This window comes from Ceratotherium simum, unplaced genomic scaffold (genome assembly GCF_057802395.1).
Source record: "Ceratotherium simum simum isolate JZ-2026a unplaced genomic scaffold, ASM5780239v1 HiC_scaffold_43, whole genome shotgun sequence".
Lineage (NCBI taxonomy): Eukaryota > Metazoa > Chordata > Mammalia > Perissodactyla > Rhinocerotidae > Ceratotherium > Ceratotherium simum.
In genome coordinates this window covers 4,749,462-4,771,955 of record NW_028261259.1, presented here as the reverse complement: position 1 = coordinate 4,771,955, position 22,494 = coordinate 4,749,462, and the positions used below count along the sequence as shown (strand labels likewise).

Sequence of the window (22,494 nt, the reverse complement as noted above, 5' to 3'; positions counted from 1 at the left end):
GCGCTCTTGCGGACGAATTCCCACCTCCCGCCCCCCTCAACTCCCAGCACCCAATCACCCGCCAGAGCAGAAACCAAGCAACCAATCCCGGCGTGAGGTTAGGGGGCGAGAACGCTGGCCCCCGAGGGAAGCCTCCGCAATAAAAACCAACGCAAAGTATTTCGTGGTCCGGAGGCGAAAGCTTGAAGAGGGAGGGACGCGAGCAGACCACAGGGTTTAAAGGAAAAGTCTTCTCCGTTTTGAGATTTTGAAACCGGCGACTTAACTGTGCAACCGTTTCCTTGGAAACTCGCAGTCTCATTCTTCAGGTCTGTAGACCAACCGAAAGGAAACCCTTTGAAGCCTTGCCGGGTTCTTCCCAGAGCGTCCGTCAGTGCCGCTCAGCTCACGTTTCCGAACTTCACGGCGGCCCGGGTGTCGCACAGACGGAGGAGGGAACTGCCAAACGCCTGAGCCCGGCCAGGCGACAAGGCTGGTTGACGAGTGGCGGCAGAACCTCAGGATGTTCCAGGCTTCCCCGGATAGAGAGTTCAACCAGAGCAACGCTGTAGAGCGCTCCCGCCCCGGTCACTTCTGCTCCATCAAGGCTCATCCGCCTTCTGTCCCTCCTAAAACCGGGTTGTTATTCTTTGCCACGAAGTACACTTCAGTTTCCTCAAAGGTAGGGAGTTAATCGTGATCTCTCCAAATTGTGATTTTGTCAATTTCTGAATAGCCTAAGCTTGGCTCTGATACTAGTGTCTCAAAAAAGTAAAACGTGAGACAGTTTCTCAAGTTTGAGCACCTAGTTTGGGGAGAGGTTTGCTGCAGGGGGAGCAGCGGGAGGAGAGTGGATTTGTTTGCTTCCCTTTCAGTTTTACTGCATCTTCCCCAATTGCAAAATGTACAGTGCTAAAAATAAATTCTACCTTTTAATTTAGTAATCTCAGGCTCAAAAATTTATCCTAAAAGAGTAATCCAAAAGAAAGAAAAAGTAAAAATACCTAAATTGATAACATTGCCTATTGTAATCCTGAAAAAAGTCATCAACCTCCCGGTCTAGTAATAGCACCCTATACGGTTATGATACATCAGTTTGATCATTAGGAAGCCAATAAAATAATTATCAAAAGTAAGCAACTTGCAAAAAAAATTTCATATAAAGTTAAATGAAAGAAAGCAGACTCCCTACTGGGTATTATGATTTCCATTATGTGAAAATATATATACATAAGCAAAGATGGAAAGTATAAAAAATGTAACTTACTGTTAAAACAGTGGAATGAAGGATAATTTATCAATACTTAAAATATCTTCAAATTTTTATTCTGCTTTTACAATTTTTTTAAATATCAAATCGTTTAAGTAACTGCTCCAGGGAAACTACTACGATTTTCGATTTTCCTCCGCTCAATTCCTAAGGCTCTCAACCGATTCTAGCCTTGTATGGCCATTTGACGTGTGTGGCGTTAACAGAAATGGATACACGTAGGCTCTGGAGCCAGACAGTCCTGGATTCCAGTCCCTTGAACTGTTCCTTTCAGGTGAACAGTAGTGAAAGAAAACACAAAAAACTACAAGTTCATTTGATAAAGAATATGAATGTTTATAAACCAATATTCAAAATAGCTGCACACATCTGTTTTCACTTGAATAAAAAAATCACATTGTGACAAATTTTGTAACCTTAACTTAAAATACATGAATCTTAACATTTACTAATATAGTTACACATTTTGTTTCCATCATCAACGAATGTGATGAAAAACAGCATGTTGTTATTTAAACACAGCAGGTTTTGACCAGCCTTCGAAAACTGATCCAAGAATGTGCGCTGCATTTAGTTAGAAACCATTTATTTCAACCTTTTTTGAACTCCTAGAGGTTTCCTACTCACATAAAATATTCCAAAGCCTCAGTTTAAAATAAAACAAAACAAAAGAACACAGGACCGCTGTATTTAATCTTAGAAGACTACAATACTGCCTTGTTTAAAAATATGAAAATTCTTAAAGTATTTTTTAAGTGTATGCTTTTATTTTTCACATCGAAATTACTTGATTGAACATTAAGCATCTGATATCTCAGGGAAGGCCAGCCCAGTATCCTGTTTTTCAGAGCTGACCAGGTGTTTCTGATGCAATCTATGGACCAGCAGAGACCCATTTGACTAAAGAAGAAATAACTAATCAAGTGTTCTCTAAACATTGCTGCATAATGGAATCAACTGGGGAATCTTAAAAAAAAATACTAACGCCTGACTCCCAACCGCAGACACTCTGATTTAATTGGCATGGGTTACAATTGGAGATCAAGAGTTTTAACAGCTCTCCAAGTGATTTTAATGTGCAGAAAAATTTGGAGCCACCACAATGATGCAAGACACAATAGTGATCTAAATCACAATTAGCCACAAATGACAGATGCCTATAGAGGAGAACTCACTTTTAAAGAAGTTTCTCAAGTTGGAAATACTTTATAGTTTCTCTCTGTTTCTTAAGATCAAATTTATGCTTTTTCTGAAAGTTATAATGACTCTTTACTTAGTAGTCATCAGAGGGGATTTATATTGTTAAACACTCAACAATTTTTTTCAACCATTCAGGTTAGGTTATTGTATATAATCACTGCTATACACTTATCTATTACGTGTAACAATACACTGAAATTACCTTCTAGGCATCACGGTATTAAGAACCATCCATAGTTTATTGACTGTTTGAAGCATTCTCCACAGAACCCCTGAATTCAATAACTGGTTCATATTGGATGTTAATACTTCTGCCTATGGTATAAGTTCACTGGCAGAGAGTAGAGTCAAGCATTCTAGAATCTGTATCGTATCCAAATGTCTTACTGGGACAGCTGAAAATGCTAAAGGGAAAACTTAGCAGTCATAATCTAAATTCTATACAGCTTACCAAATAAGAAGTAACATTGCTCTATCAGACTACAGGCCAAACAAATCAAGAAAACAATGTTGTTTTCTCCTGCAGGAGACCAGTAGGCAGCTGAGGCCCCAGCCTCTATGCAGGGAGAGCCATCCCCTGCACAGGCTCCTGCAGGAGACAGGGAGGCTGCTGAGGCCTGGAGGCTTGGAGGCTGGATGGAAGGGCTGCATTTGCAGAGGTCACCCCCACTGGGTGAGTGGGGACTCTGGGACACCTGAAGTCACAGATGCAAGTGACCCGCACCTGGGAAGGTGTGAGGGAGGTGCACAGAGGGCAGTGCCTCAGTGGCAGGCAGGGCTTCATGTCCATGGGCAGCACTCCTTGAAAAAGGTCAGCTACTCCTTTGGACTCTGGAGAGCAGAAGGCACCTAGGGCTACCAGTGGTCCACGGGAGGCCAGGAAAGCCTGCTGACTGGCAGGCATCAGGCCTGCAGCACGAGAGGTTCAGGGTGAAACTGCTCCTGGGTAGCCTGGGCCAGCGGGTTGGACAGAAAAGATGACCACCTGGTTTTTGTCACTCTAGTCTGTACGTGCTCGTCTCCCCAGCTAACCAGACCCTGGGGAGGGTGGCCCTGTGGCTGAACAGCACTAGGGACTGAGGAGAAGGTGCCCTTGGCAATATCGAGTTCCTCCTCTTCATGTGAGGCCAGGTTAAGCTGGCTCCATGCCTGACCTCACCCACTTGGCGTCGGTGGGCTTCTTCAAGTCAAAGTCATACTAGGCTTCGGGTTCATGGCACTGAACACATTGGCATCCTCAGGGGTCTACAGCATGAGGGTGAGGGGCCAAAGGAGGGTTGGCTGTGCTCAGGACAGCCACACCAGTGACAGGGAAATGCACAGAGACAGGAAGCAGATCAATGCTTGTCAGGGGCTGGGGGAGTAGATATGGGGGCATGGCTGCTTCATGGGTACAGGGGTTCTGGTGGGGCAAAGCAATGATCTGGAACTAGATAACAGTGATGGTACACAGCATAGAGAATGTAGTTAATGGCCGGCCCTGAATTGTACAACTTTATGTGATGAAAACATTAAACTTTATTGAATCTAAATTTGAACACATAAAACATAAAAAAATCATAAAACATAGAAAAGGGAAAAGACATCCTGCCCTCACAGGCAAGGTGAAGGACAGCTCTGGTGTGGAGCTGGAGCAGGCCGGGCCTTAGTTGCTGGCGATGAGGGCGGTGCTGCAGCTGCTCTAGCGCTGGAGCCACTGCTGTGGCTGATGCTGGAGATCCCACCAGCTTTGGCTGTGCAACTGGCCCAGGAGCTGGACCTGATCTGGGGCTGGAGCTCGGTCTGTCTCAGGCGATGGTGCCTGACCTGCTTCTAAAATTAGTTCCGGTCCTGAGACGGACTCTAGCTCTGCATTGTTGACAGATTTGGTGTGGGAGCTAGTGATGGAAATGGCTGCTGCGCTGGAGCTGGTCAAGTGTGGGAGATGGAGGGAGCTCTCGTTCTGGATCTGGCCATACTTGAGCTCTAGAGCTGGCACCAGAGCCCTCACTAGTCCACAGCTGGAGCAGGATCTGGTGCTATGTGGCTCTAACTTTGTAGGTTGAGGTAACTCTGCCTCTGCTGCTGGTGACCGAGCCTTCTCTAGCTCCACAACTGGTAAACAACGTGTCCTGACCTTTAGATGGGGTCAGTGACATCACCAACCCATCATGAGCTGTCCATCAGATGGTGGGAGTACTCCAGCAAATAGCATCTATTACATTAGTGTTATTTCATCTCAGTTCCAGTTACATATTTATTTTAAATATACTTAGAAGGAGAATAGGATAACAGAAACCATTTACTCTTTGCTGAGATTTAACAGAGCACACCTTATTGATGTCGTTTTTTAAGAAATATTACACAGTGGAAGACACCATTCTCCTTCCTCTCTCTTTCCTCCCCAGAGGTAACTACCGTCTTGACGTTAATATATGTATTCTGTACACATTGTCTTTTGCAAAAAGACAATCGTCCCAAATTTGCTGAGGGTTTTGCTATAAGTGGCCATCAAAGATATGCATCCTAGTGGATACTGTTAAAAACTCTGTCCTTTCAAAGTCAAGACAACAGTTCAACAGTTAGTTGAGAAGATACCTGCTTTGTAGATATGGTTTTTAAAAGAGATGTTTGAAAATATCTCCATTATGTTACCATTGACCCTCCTTATTTGGAAGAGTTATGTTCTGTCAATTCTTCGCTGACACTGCATGAGCAAGAATGAACCAGTGCTCCCAGGGGAAGGACAAGGTGAGGTTTCTGCAGCCTCTGGTCGTGACATGTTTGGGAACCTCTCAATGCACAACCTTGTCTTATATGTGTCTCTTGAAAATCACCTTATTTCATATAGATTGTTGATTCATTAGTTGAACTCTCGGCCAACAGCACTATCTGTAACTCATGCCTGAAGGAAGCTCATCTAACACAACCATTTTCTACGAAAGGCCCATCACAGGCTCCTTGTGCTTACGAACACTACACAACACTTCGGCACTATGTTTGAGGGCCATTCTAAAGAGCAAAAGCACCAAGGAGAAGCACAAAAGGTGACAAACGTAGCATTCCATAGATTAGAAAAAGGACATTTGTTGACATGAGAATTAAAACAAGAGTTTTAATACTGTAATAGCAAAAACTGGAAACAACCCAAATGTGCACCAAAAGAAGAACGGTCAAAGGAGATGTCGTTTACTCATACTAACATGTAACAGTGAAAAAGAATGGCATAGGTCCAAGCAAATTGTTACAAAAGTATCTCCAATGTAGTTTTGAGTGAAAAGAGGAGGCTGCAGAACCAGGTCCATGCCTCACAGGAACAGGTCTGCCTGAGGTTTGATCTCCAAGCAGCTCTATCAAGCCTAATGCCAACTGCTGTGAAAAAGGAAACAAAAATTCTGTTTCTGGAATGTGCTATTTGCCTAAAGAAAATCTTGCAAGCATGTGGCTGGTAGGTTCATCTAAAAGGACAGAGAGCTGAGACTTTGCTGAGTTTACAGAATAGGATTTATGAGTTCTTTCATTCCCTGATTCCTAAGGAATATTTTTAAGTAAATGTCTGCTTGTGTGACAACATTTCACGTGAGACTCGCTTGCATTATAACCTGGTAATGAGGTTGTGGGGCTTAGCTAACCATTACCAAGGCAAAGTTTTGCTGGCTCTCCTCTCTACCAAAAGCAACCTAAAAGTTGGGCAGGACTATTTTGGGTTAGCTGGTGGTATTTGGGCTGGTTTGCAGCACACACCCCCAAGAAGTCTCTCACCTCTGGGCCTCTGTACTTGAGGTAGCCTCTGCCTAGAACCTCTACCCAGGATGTGTAAATGGCTCACTCTTCGTTTCTTCCTGCCTTGGCTCAAATGTCCTCTGAGAGGTGGATACCAAGACAGGATTAAACGGGCAAGGATTTTATGAGGGGAAATGCTTCTGTAACAGAAAATGGGGTGGGGGAGCCTGGCAAAGTGGGAGAGCCATCAGGCCATGATGCAAGTCTGACTCTAAATGAGGGGGAGATAGAGGGAAGGATGGCTCCAAGTGTCCTACACTGCTGTATAGTCTAAGGAAGGCTTAGGAATGCCACTGGGGAGTCCTTGAGCACAAGCAGGTCAGCAGAGGAGTCCATGCCTCCCAGGAACAGGTCTGCCTGAGTATCTATCCCTGCCTCACTCACTGATTCGGAGCAGTCCAAGGGAAGCACGACCTCAGTGCAAACAGAGGAAAGATCTCATAGCCCAGCAGACTACTGACTTTATAGCTTTGGTTAATTACGTTTGCTGCAGGTGGAGGCCTTCGAGGAGCAGTCTCCTGGATACCACATCTTATCAGTCAGTTTTCCCTGATCACTCTCTGCAAAACAGCCCCACAGAACAGTAAAACATCAACCACATTTCACCAGGAAACAGTAAAAACACATTTCAGACTGGATACAAGGCACATTCCAGGACAACAAAGTAATCTGAACTGGTGTTGGGAGTAGATTAAAACTGGATTACTTCTAGGGATCAAGCAATATCAAGAGAAAGAGAGAGAAGGAAGCAAGGGAGGGAAGACAGAGGGCGTTGGCCCTCAGCATTTGGGGCTAGTATTTGGCCATGCCCATCAGGGATCATAACCGGCTGCAAGACATCCTACAAGCCATAAAGTCAAAACACCTCATTCATTTACAAAAGTGCATTTCATGTATTGACTTTTGTTTTAACCCGTCCCCTCATTTCAGACAGGAGATCCAGAAAAGGGAGACAACTACTCAGTAGCAGAACCAGGACTAGAACCCAGGGCCCCAGACTCCTGGTCATTCATTCACGAGGGCACCCCTTGTTCCTGGCTGCCTGCCAACCTGTAGGAGGACAACATTGGTGAGGACAACCTGAAGGAACTGAAGTTCTTGCCTTCACAGAAGTTCAAAGGAGGTGCTTGAGCTGGATCTTAAACGATGACTAGGAGTTTGCCAGACATCTGAAGGGCATTGGAGGCAGTGCGTGCAAAGTAGGGAGGCCTGAAACAGCGCTGGGATCAGAAGGCACAAGTGGAGCCCTCTGCTCAAGTGGATGAAGCGCTGAGGAGCGAGGTGAGCCGGGGAGGAGGATGCACTGTGGAAGACAGCGGGGAATGCCTGCAGGGCTTTTGGCAGCGAATGCCAATAGGAAGAGCTACCGTCTAGCTCACTGTGGGTGGAGCAGGGACTGAGTGGCCTAGTAGCTGATGGGGGCGGGGAACGCCCACGACAAGGCCAGGGAAGAGATGACGACGGACAGTGGCAAAGGGAGTACACAGGGCAGGGGAAGGACTTACCTGGAGATGCGCGGAGGGCGCCACCCCTCCAGCGTTTCCCAGGCTGATGCCAAGAAGCAAAGGGCCTCGCGACAGGAAAGCGCCCTGTGCCCGCCCGAGCCGGGCAGATGCTCGGGAAACGTGTGCTGCGCGGGGAGGGGACGGCGCTCAGGCAGAGCTGGAGCTCGGAGGAAGGTCGCGCACCAGGTGGCAGGGCCAGGCCCAGGCCCCATCCACCACGTGTCAAGGTGGCAGTGCAGACACCTAGGATGTCTCCTGACTCAAACCAGGAGTTCACCATGAGATTGCCTCTGAGTTGGTTAAGGGACGCTGCACTGAAACGTCCTGACATGCAGAGTTCAGAGAGCGGAGGAAGTACAACTGAGTAAACAGAAGTTACCAAGTACAGAAAGAATAGGCAGAGCGGGGGACAGAAATGGCTGAAAGTGAAGCTGATGTCTTGGCAGGAGAAGATGCCTCTGAAGTGGGGTCCAGGAGCCAGGGGGATCTGCTGAGCCAGTTGTCTTATAGACAATCTTTTGTAGGGTCCAGGTCAAGGGACATCTGAATCCTTAAACTAAAGCCCTATTGCCAAGGCCACAGGAGCCTCCCTCTAGGCCACAGCAGAGGGGGACTGGAGCACTGTGGGCTCACAGTTCACCTCTCGTCTGTTTACATTCAGAGTGCAGTCCTTGGCTGCGTAGCAGTGTTTGTTGCTCTTCTTATAATTATCATTATTTTATGTCCTTATCTTCCTCGTGAGTTCCCTGTAAAACCAACCACGATCCACGGTGTCAGCAGTTTGATTCCAGGTCCCTGCTTCAAGGTCTGCAGAGGGAGCCTCGTGCTCATAACCTCCTGTTTTTATCCCAGTCTCTTTAGGGATGCATTGACCTCTTTCTTGTCTGCACTGAGGCACGGAATGGGGGCCCACACCCAACCCTGTGTCTCCTCCTTTTAATATCTCATGCTTTGGAAACACTGCTTACTGTTCACTCGCTGGACTATACTCCCTGACATGAACATCGCACGGGAGAGAGGAGGTAGGAAACACTGATCCATGTAGGGCTCTGAGTTGACCATAACACAGAGTACAGTTGATCAGGGGCCAAGGTAGAGTTCCTTAACGCAACGATCTGCCGAGATGAGGGTGTTCTAATGTCACACCACCTGAAAATAAAGCAAACACATAAAAGCATATGTAGTGGTCAAAGAGAAAGCACACAACTAAAAGAATTGATCCCATGAAATACACTATTCTATTTGTTTATGTATCCAATGACTGATGGGAAATAGCCAGGTGTAGAGATAGTAGAATTGATCAATGTCATAGAGAATTCTCTTAACAGTTGTTCATGCCTTGTGTTTTACATCATTGATTGGGGTAATATTTCCATCTTTTCCTTTCCTAGTGTCTCCACCTTTCTCAACTTTTCCAAGAGATATATTTACATTATCCTCTAAAATTTTAGGGAAATTTAAAAATAGTTATGACACATTTTAAGTTGTTGATTTTGTATATGGGAGGAGCACTAGATTGCAAGTGAATTAGTGATCATTAGAGTTTTAGTTTGGTAAAAGGTGGTAGTTGGAATTGATACCAGGATGTTTGTAACCCAGTTTTTACTTCATTATTTGATGTACTTTTCCAAATGCCGGAGGCGGTCATTCTTAATGTAATAACTTGTCTCATTTTAAAATATGTGTCCTTGGAGAGGGTGATGCAGGTAAGTAGAAAATAGTTTAATGCAGTGACTTGTTTTTCTCCAATGGATCTGTTATAAACCCAACAGCCATATAGCATTCTTTTGTCCAAATGACCCGATGGCACTTTCTTAACTTTTCTTGCTGTGACTCTAGCAATCTAGGGTCACACCACCTTTTCTCTCCTAGTCATGCTTTCAGTTGTAAGAGTGACATTGTCAATAGTACAATGAGCAATTGGCACACACTCTACTCTTTTCTAAAAAAAAAACATATATATATATATATATTTTTATATATATATAAACTGCAAACTTTAGTAACATAATTGTTAAGGAATGAACTATTTGCAGTGCCCTTAACAACTGATGGCTACACATGATTGTGTAGCGACATCATGGTTCAAACCATGCTGTGCAACATGTGGCCCCTTTGAATTTTATTTTAAAGGAATGGGTTCAATGACTTTTTGCTTTTGGAAGAAGAAAGACTTGCATTTCCATCTTAGAAAATTGAGAACTGGTTTTTTGCCTTTATTTTTTTGTCTTCAGCTCTTCTTCCTACTGGTTACTAATTCACATGTCCAGTTACTTCAGATTCATGGTGCTACCTCCTCTGCCATTTTCATGGCTCTCACTTTAATTTTTCCATCATCCCTTCTGTGAAGGAGGTTTCTCTCCACGCTCATCTAGCGAGGAAGGAACCGACCCTCCTTGATGTGAACTTGGAGACAGAGGCCAAGGTGAAGCCTCGGTGCCGCTCCCCACCAGTGAGCTGCAGAAGGGCTGCAGAGTCCTGTGAATCTTTGGCTCCCCTCCTGGCTCCCTCCATAGTTGGCATTGTCTGCACGGAGGAGCCCAGCTCGTTACAATCGAATTGTTGAAGTCTCTAGAAGCCGGCTGAAGGATAAGACTGGCCAGAAAGGACATCAGCAAGCGGTGTGCTCCAAAAGTTGGTGGCAGAAACATTCAGAAGAAGAAAACCTTTCCGTTTATCTTGTTTTCTCTTTGTCTTCTCTCCCTTCCTTTTCCTTTCCTTAGCTGGTACAAAGCCTGTCCACCCCCCATGGTAGTTGTTTTTCTCCTCAGAGCCCCAGTACAGAGCTGTATCTCTTAGTTGTAGGTCAACCCATGGGGGTTCTTTTCCTGGAGTCCCACGGCAGTTTATTCATATCTCTTTCATTCAAATTATTTCTGTAGTGTAATTTATCTGTTTAGACATATCTGTCTTCCTTGCAGACCCCCAACATTTCAAGACCTTTGGGCACACAGTAGATACTTAAGGACTTGAGTGAATCAGTGAAGATTTTTTGTTGAATAAGATCTAAATAAATACAATACCTACTCAGCACATGAATGCAAGCACTTGAGAGAGTTTTGTGTCTGCTGAAGCAGGCTGTGGACCAGTTTAGGGGCTCAGTGCCAAAGTGACTCAATAGATTTAGACCAAATGAACGAGATAATTAACTTCAATTTTACAATTCATGGAGAACAGGAGCAGGATATCTAGGTGTGAATCAGGACTTGATCATTCTTGTTGCATCTTTGGAAAACCCAGTCCTTTTTCTTTCTATGGAAATTTGACTCATCCCAAGCAGCTGCCTTATTGGTATTTATGGGAAGATCAAATTGAAAAGAAAACCCAGAAAAGTATAACGGCTAGCCTTAGGGAATCTCTTAATAAAATGAAAGAACAAAAGTCGGAGTTAGAACAAAGATTGAAAGTCAAATTTCCTGAAAATTCCCTGTCTCCTCCCTCCTACACTCCCTTATATCCCCAACTCCCTGTCCCTGACTCCCCAGAAGATCTTTTGGATTTCTGGACCCCTGGCCCAAATCCTCCCCCTCAAGACTTATCTCCTCAGCTACCTCCTCAGCCAGTTCCCTTAGGTCCCAGGACTCCAACTTCTCCGAAGGACATGCAGCTGCCTGTTTTAACTTCTCTCACTGTTGAAGACTTACAGGGGGCGCTTAGGCCTGACCTCCAAGCAAGGGGCATACAGGTTACTTGTGTAAATGCTGAAAACCAAGAAATAAATTTAGTAGAAACACCCAGGAAGGGCAAGAAGGTTCGTTTTGCTGTGTCTTACAACTCCTCTTACTTTCCAGGGCTCTGTAATCAGGCTCTGTCAGCTTCAGACATTCCTATGCGGTATCCATTGAGGATGTATCCTGGACCTCCGCTGCAGAGAGTTCATGTCTCCTGGACAGCAGCTGATCTTTTAAATTATAAAACTCTCCTGCCTCCATTGTCAGAAGACCCTACTAAATTTAGAGAAGAATTAGAAAGATTAGTGGCTATTCATAGCCCCACCCACCGAGACCTTGACTGGCTGCTAAGGGGCGTTCTTCCATCCCATGACTACACTGTAGTTATCATACAGGCCAGATGGCCCCCTAGGAAAAACCCCCCTCATAGAGGAAATAGATGACCAGACCCTCTCCCAGGCCCTCCTGCAGATGACCAGGAAGTGGCACAGCTACAGGCTGATATTCAAGGTTTAATAAGAGCGATTCTAGAGGCGTTTCCTCCTAAACTTAATCAGTCAAAAATTGAATTATGCACTCAGAACGAGGGGGAACATCATAAAGCTTTTGTTGAACGGTTTATTCAGACTTTCCAAAGACACACTGCATTGAATCTGGAAGCTCCAGAGCATAAGAATCTCCTAATTTCTGCTTTAGTTGGAAATTTTCTTCCTGATATAAAGAAATAAATTCAAAACAGTGTGGTTGGTTGGGCAGGGCAACCATTATGTGTAATAATGGAGGTTGCCACACAATTCTTTGAAAATTGTCAGCAAGAAAGCAAAAAAAAAAAAAAAAAAAAGAATTAAAGACAACTCTTCTTGCTTTGCAAATTGAATCTTTTGAAAAGCAAAAATTCAACCCTGAAAGTAAACTAAAGCCCACTCAGAGGTCTCCCTATTTGCCTTCGGACAATTGTAGGTATTGCAAGAAACCAGGGCACTGGAAAAGGGCATGTGGCGCTCTTAAGAGAAGGGAAAGTTTAAAAAATGTTCCCGCTTGGCCGCAGCACCCCCAAAAGGCTCATTTTTCTCTACCTGAGGGACATTTCTCCCTCAAATGATGGGGTCAGCCGATCCTTAGTCGCACCCCTGAGCCTACAGTTAAACTTAAAATAGAGGATCGGAAACAGGATTTCTTAATTGACACTGGTGCGACATTCTCTACTATCCGTTCAAAGGATTTATCTCTACCTGTTACCTCTGATTCTATCAAGCTGTTAGAGTCTCTGGACAGCCTATTTCATTGCCCACATCTAAGCCCACTCCAATATATTTAGACCCCCTTAACACTCATCATGCTTTTTTAGTTTCTGACTGTTCACCAGCAAACCTCTTTGGCCGAGATTTGGTATGTAAATTCAATGCCACTATAAATTGTAATGAAAAAGGTGTTTTTATCTCCTTGCCTTCTGACCAAGCCCCAAGTCTCCTACTTTCCATGATGGAAACTTGTCTTGATTTAAATCCTTCTGAGGAAGATGAGTCTTTAAAGAATGTCCCAACCAGTCTTTGGGCTACACATGCAAATGAGGTAGGATTGTTGCTTAGTGCTGAGCCCGTGCACGTTACTTGGAAAAAAAATAAACCGTTTCCATCAGTAGCCCAATACTCGCTCTCCAGAGATGCCGAGCGAGGAATTCAACCCATAATAGACTCCCTTTTGCAACAGGGTGTACTAGCTTTTACTTCCTCGCCCTGTACCACTCCAATCTTGCCAGTAAAAAAGGAAGGCAAATTTGACTCAGACGGGAACCAAATCTATAGATTTGTACAAGACCTCAGAGCCATAAACTCTTTTGTAATTCCTCGGCATCCTGTGGTCCCTAATCCAGCTGTCATCCTGACCTCAATACCTGCTGATGCAGCCTGCTTTACAGTAGTTGACCCTGCTCAGCTTTCTTTTCAATCCCATTACACCCTGACTCACAATTTCTTTTCACATTTACATTTAAAGGGAGACAATTAACATGGACTCGAATACCCCAGGGATATTGTGAGTCCCCCTCAATATTTTCCCAGGTCCTTAAAGCTGACTTGGATTCTGTAGTCTTTACTCAAAGCTCCACTCTTGTTCAATATGTTGATGACCTTTTACTCTGTAATCCAACTAAGCAGGGGGCTCTTACAGATTCTCTCATTCTCTTGAAAGCCCTAGCTGAACGAGGCCATAAGGCCTCCAGGTCTAAACTTCAGTGGGTGCAAATGACTGTTACCTACTTAGGGCATGAGATATCTCAAGGCATTCAAAAGCTAACCCCCAAACGCCTTGAGTCAATTTTATCCATCCGTCTCCCCAAAACAAAGAAACTGCTACGTAAATTTCTAGGAGCTGCTGGTTACTGCTGCCAATGGATTCCTAATTTTGCAGCCCTTGCTAAACCTCTGTATTCTTTTCTCCCAAATATCGCCCCAGAGCCTATTTCCTGGCCCTCAGAGGCATTAAACTCCTTTGAGGCCTTAAAAATAGCTTTGTCCATGCCTCCGGCTCTTGGCTTACCTAATTTTGACAAGCCTTTTCATCTATACTGTCATGAAAATAATGAAATTGCTACAGGCATTCTAGGGCAATCTTTTGCCTCTCAAATACGTCCTATAAGATATTTCTCATGCCAACTAGACCCTGTGGCATCAGGCATGCCCCCATGCTTACATGCGGTGGCTGCAGCTGCCACCTTGATTGATAAGGCCAGTACTCTTACATTAGGCTCTCCCATTCACCTCTATGTCCCACATTCTGTGTCAGCTATTTTGCAAGTTCATAGGACACAACACCTCTCTACACGGCGACAGACCACCTATGAGCAGGCTCTTTTAACTAACCCTTCCATCATCTTACATCGTTGCAACACTTTATTTATTTATTTATTTATTTATTTTTATTTATTTATTATTTTTTTATTTATTTTTTTGTTTATTGCAGTAACATTGGTTTATAACATTGTAAAAATTTCAGGTGTACATCATTGTACTTCTATTTCTGCATAGATTACATCATGTTCACCACCAAAATACTAATTACAACCCATCACCACACACATGTACCGAATTATCCCTTTCACCCTCCTCCCTCCTCCCTTCCCCTCTGCTAACCACCAATCCAATCTCTGTCCCTATGTGTTTGTTTATTGTTGTTATTATCTACTACTTAATTAAGGAAATCATATGGTAGTTGACCTTCTCCCTCTGACTTATTTCACTTTGCATTATACCCTCAATGTCCATCCATGTTGTCACAAATGCCTGGATTTCATCGTTTCTTATGGTTGAGTAGTATTCCATTGTTGTATATATACCACAGCTTCTTTATCCATTCATCCCTTGATGGGCACTTAGGTTGCTTCCAAGTCTTGGCTATTGTGAATAACGCTACAATGAACACAGGGGTGCATGTACCTTTACAAATTGGTGTTTTCAAGTTCTTTGGATAAATACCCAACAGTGGACTAGCTGGATCATATGGTAATTCTATCCTTGCTTTTTTGAGGAATCTCCATACTGTTTTCCATAGTGGCTGCACCAGTTTGCACTCCCACCAGCAGTGTATGAGAGTTCCCTTCTCTCCACATCCTCTCCAACACATGTTGTTTCCTGTCTTGTTAATTACAGCCATTCTGACGGGCGTGAGGTGATATCTCATTGTAGTTTTGATTTGCATTTCCCTGATAGTTAGTGATTTTGAACATCTTTTCATGTGTCTGTTGGCCATCTGTATATCTTCTTTGGAGAAATGTCTGTTCAGGTCTTTTGCCCATTTTTTAATTGGGTTGTTAGTTTTTTTGTTGTTGAGATGCATGAGTTCTTTATATATTTTGGAGATTAAGCCCTTATCAGATGTATGGTTTGCAAATGTCTTCTCCCAATTGTTAGGTTGTCTTTTCGTTTTGTTGATGGTTTCCTTTGCTGTGTAGAAGCTTTTTAGTTTGATGTAGTCCCATTTGTTTATTTTTTCTATTGTTTCTCTTGCCCGGTCAGATGTGGTGTTTGAAAAGATGTTGCTAAGACCGATGTCGAAGAGCGTACTCGTTGCAACACTTTAAATCCAGCTACTTTACTGCCCCTTCCTGATGATGGAGAGCCCCATTCCATTCCACATGATTGCCTTGCAACTATAGAAATGGTCTCAAAGCCACGAGAGGATCTCTCAGACATCCCTTTAGACAATCCAGACTTACTTCTGTTTTGTGACGGCTCCTGTAAACGAAATTCCCGGGGAAGCATTACAACTGGTTATGCCATAGTTTCCCCACATGAAACTCTTGAAGCTTATCCTTTGCTCACCATAAGATCAGCCCAAGCTGCTGAACTCATAGCTCTTACTAGGGCCTGTACATTAGCAAAAGAAAAAACTGCCACTATTTACACAGACTGCAAATAGGCTTTTGGAGTCTGCCATGTTGTTGGCACAATTTGGAAATCCCGTAGATTCTTAACCTCTGCAAGAACTCCTATTGCTAATGGACACTTAATTACAGCCTTATTACAAGCTATTCACTTTCCTTCAAAAATTGCCATTGTTCATTGTTCAGCCCATACTAAGGAGACTGATGTCATATCTTTAGGGAATGACAGGGCTGACAGAGCTGCTAAACATGCAGCTCACTAGGGACCCCCTTATCCGTTTTCCACCCAATTTTTAAACCTGCCTTTATCCCTGACTGATGTTATTAACTATCAGACAAATGCCCCACAATCTGAAAAAGACAATTGGATACAAAAGGGTGCCAAACAATTATCAGATGGATTATACATTGGACCAAATGGACTTCCAGTAGCTCCTTTTCTTTTGACTTTATGGCTTGCACTTATCTCCCACCAAATGGGACATATGTGCAAACGGGGGATAGCTAAAGAACTAAAAAACAATTGGTTTTGCCCTGGCAGCCATAAAATTTCTGACCAAATCACCTCCCAGTGCACAACTTGCAAATCTTACCAAGTTTCTGGGAGAAATCGGTGTGATCCAGGAAGTCCTCCCAGGCCCACGCTGCCTTTTGCGGCACTCCAAATGGATTTTATGGACTTGCCCTCAGCTTTAGGTTACTCTCACTGTTTGGTTATTGTCTGCATGTTTAGTAGATGGACTGAATGCTATCCGACCAGATATGCAGATGCCACAACAGTGGTAAAGAAATTAGTAACTGAAGTTATTCCTCGCTTTGTCATTCCTTTATAGATTGAATCAGACCAAGGAACTCATTTTACAGCAGAGATAAACCACTTGCTTGCAAAAACTCTGGGGTATTCATTAAAATTTCATACCCCATATCACCCTCAGTCATCAGGGCAAGTGGAACATAAAAATCTAGATATAAAAAGAACTCTAGGAAAAGTCTGTCAAGAAACTGGACTTAAATGGCCAGAAGCTCTGCCCTTGGCCCTTATGAAGATTCAAAATACTCCAAACAAAAGGCATGGACTGACTCCTTTTGAAATAGTTTTTGGACGTCCGATGCCTACTGGCGTCTCTAAACCTTCAATTCCTGGATTAAATGAATATTATGGGAACTTAAGTGAACAATTTGATGCTATGACTAGTTATATACAAAAATTAACTAGTATACTTGAAACATATCGTCAACAGGTAAAAGAGGCGTGACCCCCACCTTCTGACGAGACTTGCCATCCCTTTCGACCAGGAGGCTGGGTGTACATCAAGGTCTTTAGAAGAAAACACACACTGTCACCTCGCTGGGAAGGACCTTATGAAGTCTTACCGACGACCTGCACTGCCATCAAAATAAAAAAAAACTTCCTGGATCCATGCAAGCCACACCAAAATAGACCCAGAACATCGCTCTCAAGACAACTGAGAGATAATCCCCACAGGTGACCTTAAACTAAGGATTTCGAGGGCCAAAACCCAGGCCCCAGAAGCAGCCGACATCACGAAGTAGACAGCTTTTCCCAAGATCACGGATCAAGAAAACCTACTTTGACCCATTTCCTCCCCCTTGCTTTAAAACTCAGGATATATATACACACTCACACACACAAACTATTAGTGGATATATATATATATATTTTTTAATCATTTATTAGAAAGCTGACTGGAGAGTGCTGGTCTCTATCTGTCCCTCTTCCCCTCTCTAAGTCTCTGCTATGGGCTCTTTTCCGATCTGTGTCTTGCTTTTACTAACCCTCTCCTTTTCAACAGGTCGGGCACAGACCAAACACCCCCTTATGCCAGTTTACCAAGCCCTAGCCACGCTAATTAATCAATCTGACTGTTGGTTATGTCAACAGCTAGATAGTGCAAAAGAACCTGAACTAGACTTTGTTCCTGCTGATACGAACACCTGGTGGACTAAATACGGAAAATGGATGAATAACAGAGTATGGTATCTGCAACAAGGGAAACTTCACTCTGCTTCGTCTCCTGGTGAGTCACTTGGGCCCCAGAAAGACTACTTAGAAGGTCAAGGACTGTCCCTTGCCCAAGTACAAGCAATAAGTGAAAGTTTTTCCCTCTGCATTGAAAGTAAACATGGCGCTGGACCTTTCCTGGGTGACATACCGAGACAATATTGCCGTCAAACTCTGTGGTTTGATTCCGCAGGTGGCATCTTCAGAACTCTCAAGGGAATTGTAAGTGACTCTATCACTACTCCCTCTGGCACAGACATTTGCCAAATCACCAAGTGCTCTGGATGGCTTACGAGCCACCCATGTGCAACTTGGGGTATCGCAGCTATCCGCATGTTTAAGCTGTCCAATGCCACAGACTATATATGGGTGGATCAAAAATCTGGACTCACCTGGTCAGGTGACAAGACCAGGCTTTATAGCTGCCAAAATCAGACTGCAGGCCTCCTGTACCAGCTATTCTGCAATCTGTTCTGTTCTCGCAGACTGACAGGAGCTCATGGGAAATGGAGAAGTTTAGGTAGTAACAGTGCAAGTGGCACAGATCATGAAATAGTCCAGATCCTGGCAACTACAGACTCAATTCTAACCTTGTCTTTAAACTACACTGGTCTTTTCATTTTATGCGGCAACAAAGTGTATAAAGGATTCCCACCTAATTGGTCAGGACGATGCGGACTTGGATACCTGGCTCCTTCTGTCACCAAACACTCCACCTTAAATGCCAGCCAAATTACAAACTTGGGTTCGTTTGTTCATAAGATTGTGCCACATAAACGTGCCAGTTGAGAAATCGTGGAACATCCACTTGTATATCACAACTCCAAGTTCTTTTCAGCCTTGAGAGTCCTATTCCCCAGCTTTGGAGATTGTGAGTTGGAAAGGGCAATCTTAAATCTCTCTATGGTAATGGAGCAAGAGTTCAACACCACCATGCAAACCTTGAACATACTCCAGTCAGAGATTAACAGCCTAACATCTGTGGTGCTCCAAAATTGACGTGCTCTGGATGTACTCACTGCCCAGCAAGGAGGAACATGTGCAATCATTGGAGAAAAATGTTGCTTTTATGTGAATCAAACAGGTCAAGTAATATCTAACTTAAATCTATTAAAAGAGAAGATTGACATTTTTCATCAGATAAACGAAGCTCACACATTTTATTGGACTGACTTATTTCCAGGATTGGGGGACTGGTTTAATGGAGTGTGGGGAAATGTGCTCCGATTTGTTCTTTTCTGCTTGTTCATCCTCATTCTAATCTGCGTTATTTTCTCTCTTTGCAGACTTCTTATCACTCGGATACTAACACGATTTCTCTCTCCACAGTTACCAGCTCAGCTTTTAATGTGTGAAACTTCTAGGGAAGTTTCAGAGGAGGGAACTGATGGTGCTCAGTGCAAGCTACCCCAGGAAGCACCGCTCTGGTATGTGGATTATTTCGAGCTGAAGACAATAAGGACTCAGAGAACTCAGGAAGAATATTTGAGTTTCCCCTCCCAAACTGCCTACAGAATTTAAAACAAAAGATCTGTTTCAGGAAGGAGTTATTATCATGACTGGTATAAAGATAATGTAGGATAGAGGTTACAATAAAAAAGGCACCAACAAGCCCATCTTATCGGAAGTTCTGTCTCTCTGGCCACAGGCTCTGGATGGCCCTGCGAGGAGTTACCAGACAATCATTTACAAGTGAAGTCTCCATTTGTAAAGGTATCTCCCTCTCTGTATTGGGAAGAGGGGTGACGACCTCATTTCTAGAGACTTATCAATGTAGAAGGTGAGGCCATAAACTGCATAATAAATCTTACTCTTGTTTACAGTGCTTTAGTGATAATCTCCTGTAACTAACACTCCCACTCCCAACATCCTCCTTGTCTTTGGTTGGACATGGTATTTAAGACGAGAATCTGCTATTGTGTTGAGAAACGCAGTGTCCCTGCTTTCTCCCATGTATACATGTTATTAAACTTGGTATTATTTTCTCTTGCTACCCTGTCTTGTTAATTATTTGGCCAGTCATAAGAACCTTAAGGAAAAGGGCAGAGGGAGATTCTCCCTCTTCCCCTGACAGTGGTGATGCAGGTGGGCTCTCAAGGTTACACCTATATTGTGGAAGCAAGCAATCAAGTATTTAATGGAAGCATTTCTATGTAAACGAAAGAAAAACAAGGTTAATGGTTGGAGCAAGTTGTAAAGCAGTTTCTGATTATAGGGGACAGCTAGTTAAGAAGATTTTTAGATGTCAGCATCAAAGCATCTTTTGCAGTTTAAAATGTCTCTGATGATGTCATCGGGTAATCTCTTAAGTTTATATCAAGTCCATCAGCTTCAGTTTGTAAGGCTTCAGGAAAAAGGGCAGGTTCAGTTTTTAGTGATTCCAAATGAAAATGATGGAAAAAATGAAAAACGTTAGTTTGGACATCTGTAGCCAGATATTTTAGGAGACTAGAAGAAATCAGGATCCAGTCCAGTCAACAGATATAAAACAAAAACCTTAACAGACAATTAACAAAACTAGGATCTAATATCCGCAAATGTACACTATAGTTTTTACTGAAATATAATTTTTCTTTCTAAGATCACCCTCATTTTTATCAAAGATAGACAAATTAAAACTAGTTTGCAAAATAAGCCTAGTTCCAATAGAGTTGGCTCAATTATTTACATAAGTACAGCAAGAATAGCAATTGATCACATAGGCTCTTTTAAATCTGCTTTGCTGGAACGTTTTATAAGGAATCTCAGATTGAACTTTAAAGGCCTCTCCAGGCCAGAAAAGCCAAGCCAAGGATTTTGTCATCAGACTTTGCCTGTAATACCTACAGATTTGGGTGAATTCCTTTCTTCCTAGGTTCCCCCAAAATATTTCGAGGTTCCTTGTGTTTGCCAGATAAGTGACATTCTTTACTTATCCTGGTAAGTGCTGCTTGGAACATAAGGTACCAGGCCAGTATTTCCACGTGGCTTTATTCCATAAAGTCCAATCTTCATTCCTCAAAAGCTGTATGGTTATATCACAAATATGATGTTCCAGTCAAAGCCTTGGTAATATAACCAGTGTTTCCAATTGTGTCCTGTTATAAGGAGAACAGATTCTTATTGAACTTATGCAAATAACTATATTGCCATGAAAACAACAATACTCACTTACTAAGAGTTTCCAAATTCGAGGGATCAGATAGAGAGAAAAAGATAAATATTTCAATTTTACTTACAAAAATATCATTTACCAAATTGTTATAAGTCATACCTAGCTCAGGAGAAAAGAGAAAAAGTTTTCCTTAACTCTGAAAAAACAAAACATTAAAAATTCAGCAATACTTCAAATGAAAAATCATAAAAATTATAATTATCCTTATCAGTTCATTCAGTCCTGTGTAATCCACTCTTGATCCCAGTCTTTCTGTTAGCAGCTTCATGAAGTTATCAGTCTTTCCATCAGATTTCTGTAATTTCTTACCAAGTTCAGTTTTATGATCAGAAAGTTTGTCAGAAACCTGTACTCTAGTGTAAATGTCAGAGTCCTTTCCTTGAATTTTTCTGAAGTTGAAATATTTTGCAAAAGCATTAGAGCAAAGAAATAAGTCTGTAAACAAGACCTCAAAATGGCAATTGACAGAGAAATGTGGTTAATTTTGTGACATACAACACTTTAAAATAATAATAACCAGAATTATGACTGATAATCAGGACAGATCAGAATTTCAGTAATGTTATACAATTTTAAAACACCTATGTCAATAACATTTGCCCACATAATAGCACCTAAGCAGACTTATCATCACTTGTCTGACAATGCTTTCCATGTAATTTAACATACTGAATAAGCCTAATAAATTTAGTATCTTTCCCCTTATAGGAAGAGAGCAAATTTCTTTGAGAAGTTCCAGGGCCCTTTGAAAATTCTCCCAGAAAAAAAGTAAAAAATGACTTTATTTAAGATATGAATTTTGGGGAGCTTGTCAAAAATAGAAAACGTTAAAGCAAAGAGAGCATTAACAGTCCAAAAACCTTAATAGAGAGACCTCAGTCTTTTGAACACAGGAAATTATTTTAACAGGTTTTTTTTTTTCTGTCTTTTAGGTAGACTTACCCAGAGGTAAAGAAAAATCTTTTATAACCTCTTTATCAAGTTCAAGAAAATTATCCTTTTAAGAGAAAGAAGACCAAATTATAATTTTGTACCAGCTTCCTTCTGATATTAAAATTCATTTACTTTATTAAATTCATTTCAATCTTAGCCAACTTGACCATACAAAAACTCCTTTTCCAGAATTCCTCTTCCACAAACCAGAATTTGTCCCATGTCTTTCTTTTCCCTCCTAGTACTTGAAGACAAATTTATCTTTCTTAATCAATCAAATAAAATATTTCCATTCTTTGTTCCTTCTTTATACATCTTACTTTCCTTGTACACAGACATATTTTTTCTTAATATTTAGTAGCTTCAATCGCATATACTAATTAGAAATTTTAACTCTTAGAAACCCCAATTTGTAAGTAAAAACTAAGTAAACCATTATAAACTTTCTTTTACATTAGTATATTGTGGCTTGGAAAATTTATACACACTTCATAACCTCTAGAAATATGTTACTTTATAGTACAATCTTTTAATAAAACACATGTTTACCAATAGACCCAAAACACCTTTTAGTTTTCCTGTAATGAAAAGCCAAATGTAACAAATGTAAGTTTAG

General features: G+C 42.4%; 2 long non-coding RNA genes across 3 annotated transcripts in view; one reads left to right on the top strand and one right to left on the bottom strand.

Annotated features, from left to right (window-relative positions):
- LOC147911450 (uncharacterized) overlaps positions 1-7,958 on the bottom strand; it is a 28,219-nt gene extending 20,261 nt beyond the window's left edge. Inside the window, exon 1 of the long non-coding RNA XR_015550893.1 lies at positions 7,717-7,958. This is a non-coding gene — a long non-coding RNA (uncharacterized LOC147911450). The remainder of the gene's footprint in view (positions 1-7,716) is intronic.
- On the top strand, positions 5-19,784 carry LOC147911449 (uncharacterized). Of its 2 annotated transcripts, XR_015550902.1 has the most exons (3): positions 5-661; positions 7,142-7,492; positions 17,010-19,784. It is a non-coding gene; the product is annotated as an uncharacterized LOC147911449 (long non-coding RNA). The 2 variants fall into 2 exon arrangements; XR_015550901.1 differs by lacking the exon at positions 7,142-7,492.
- The last annotated feature ends 2,710 nt before the right edge of the window (positions 19,785-22,494 follow it).